Raw genomic sequence first — 2,051 nt, 5'->3', positions numbered from 1 at the left:
GCTCGCTCACTTCATGCAGGTCCATTCTATTATCACTTCCTCAGAGATTTCTCTGGCCTTTTCTTCACAGCACTTACATAATGAGATCTATTACATATTAATTTGCTCATCTGTTTCTTGTTTTCCTATACTCCTGTCCCTCCCAGAAGCTCCAAGAAAGCATACTGTTGTATCCCTAGGGCCTAGAATAATGCGTCCACATAGTAGGTATTCAATAAAATCTTTTGCTTGACAGGTTAGAAAAGGTGAATAAACACAAAGCGGGAGCGAAAAGTTTACTTCTAGGTCAGGCGCTTTTTGGACGTCATGCAAAGTGTGAGCGCCACCTCTCGGGAAGCCAATTTGCTCGCGAACAAAGGAAGTGAGTCAGAGAACCTGGGGGTGGAGGGAAGAAAGCAAGCAGCTAACCGGAAAGGTCTGAAAAAGCTAGCGCCGGAAGTTAAACAGCAGAAAGTTGTTCCCTAGAATGACTGCCTACTCCCAAGAGGAAGCGTGGGCGAGCGGTGTTCTGCAAAATGGGCTCTCCGGCAGCGGATCTGCGCAGAAGCGTTCCGTGTGTGCAAGTGCTGCGAACCACGTGGGTCCCCGGCGCGTTTCGGGTTCCGGCGGCTGCAGCCGGAGTTCAAGCCTAAGCAGCTGGAAGGGTAAGAGGTGTTCGGGATCCTGAGAGGGAAAGGAAAGGAGTGTAGTCGCGGGAGAGAGTTAGGTGAGGAGTTAGTGAAGAGGTCAGTTCAGCTCTAAGAGGCGGCGAGGAGGATCGGATGGGAGGAGGGGCAGGGAGCGCCTGTGGACAAGTGCAGACCGGTCGGCGCACGTCCCATGCCACATGGACTCTCCTTTGTCGGTGGCCGCCTTTCTCGTCAGGCCGCGACGACTGGGCTGTGCCTTATTTGCCTCTGTCGAGAGCAGTGCCGGGAACGGAGTTGGCGTTCTGTAAGGCCTTGCTGAATAAATGACGGGCGTGTGTGTCATTCATTCAGCAAGGACTGAGTGCTTACTGTTGTGTCACCGGGATCGATGTGGAAGGACATTTTTAGGATCTATTTCTGGCACTTTAGTCCTGTTTTCTCCTGGACAATATTCTTGCCCCGCACCCCATCGGGCGATTCTCCGCAGTCTTTGGGCTTTGTCTCTTTTTTTTTGGAAGTTGCAGAGTGATGATAAATGATTTTCTTTGCTCTTATTGACTGCTAGGCCCTGTGGCTAGGTACCATAGACCTACACAGGAGTAAATCAGCCTGGTATGCAGGCCAGAGACCGGTGGGGAGGCAGACACACGAACAGAAAATTGGGCTACAGTGCTAAGATGCTGTAAGAAGAGGTTAACTAAAGGACAGGAAGGTGGGGCCAATAGGTGGAGCTGCTGTGTACATCAGAGATTGTCTTTCAAGGCGAGGGGCCTCCCATCTCAAGATGTGATACAGGGTAGGTCATGAGCCAGTCTTCTGTAAAATGAGGGATCTGGACAGAATAGGTACTCTCTAGGCTTCCTTTCAGTATGATGTCCCGTATCAGGTATTCCTAATGTCTGTAGCTCTCCCACACCCCACCGTTTATTGGCTAGTCAAAATATTCTTTGCATTGTAAAGTGTAGCATACATTACAAGAATGGATTAATGGGTTGGGAATGCTGGGTTTTGGCCTTCATTCTGGTGCTCTGGTCCTGTTTCCTCATTTGTAAAACGAAGGGGGTTGTAAAGATATATTCTCTAAAACCCCTAATGCTATGGATGTGACATTAAGTCAAACTATTATTTCTTACTGCTTTGTGCCAGACATCACTTTCACATTAGTAAAACTTTGTATCAGTGTAGTTTCTCCCAAGCTTGATTACTGAGAAAGATAGTTTTTACCTCCTGTATCCTAGTTCCACCACAGTGTTTGGTACACAGTAGATGCTTAAAAGAAGCTTATTACATCAAATGGTGGCCAGGCACGGGGCTCATGCCTGTAGTCCCAGCACTTTGGGGGGCTGAGGCCGGTGGATTACTTGAGGTCAGGAGTTGGAGACCAGCCTGGCCAACATAGTGAAACCCCATCTCTACTAAAAA

The 2,051-nt window shown here is 48.8% G+C and overlaps 1 protein-coding gene across 3 annotated transcripts in view; it reads left to right on the top strand.

Annotated features, from left to right (window-relative positions):
• The first annotated feature begins 498 nt into the window (after positions 1 to 498).
• NME1 (NME/NM23 nucleoside diphosphate kinase 1) overlaps positions 499 to 2,051 on the top strand; it is a 15,565-nt gene continuing 14,012 nt past the window's right edge. For 2 of the 3 annotated variants that reach the window (XM_011999227.1, XM_011999225.1), the window contains exon 1: positions 499 to 644. The gene's annotated coding sequence lies outside the window, so the exon portion shown is untranslated. Of the gene's footprint in view, positions 645 to 1,194; positions 1,426 to 2,051 lie in introns of all 3 variants that reach the window. The other variant, XM_011999226.1, reaches the window with a different exon arrangement.

The sequence above is a fragment of the Mandrillus leucophaeus genome, unplaced genomic scaffold (assembly GCF_000951045.1).
Source record: "Mandrillus leucophaeus isolate KB7577 unplaced genomic scaffold, Mleu.le_1.0 Scaffold59, whole genome shotgun sequence".
NCBI lineage: Eukaryota > Metazoa > Chordata > Mammalia > Primates > Cercopithecidae > Mandrillus > Mandrillus leucophaeus.
The sequence above is the reverse complement of the archived record's forward strand: the minus strand, read 5'-3'. Positions and strand labels throughout refer to the sequence as shown.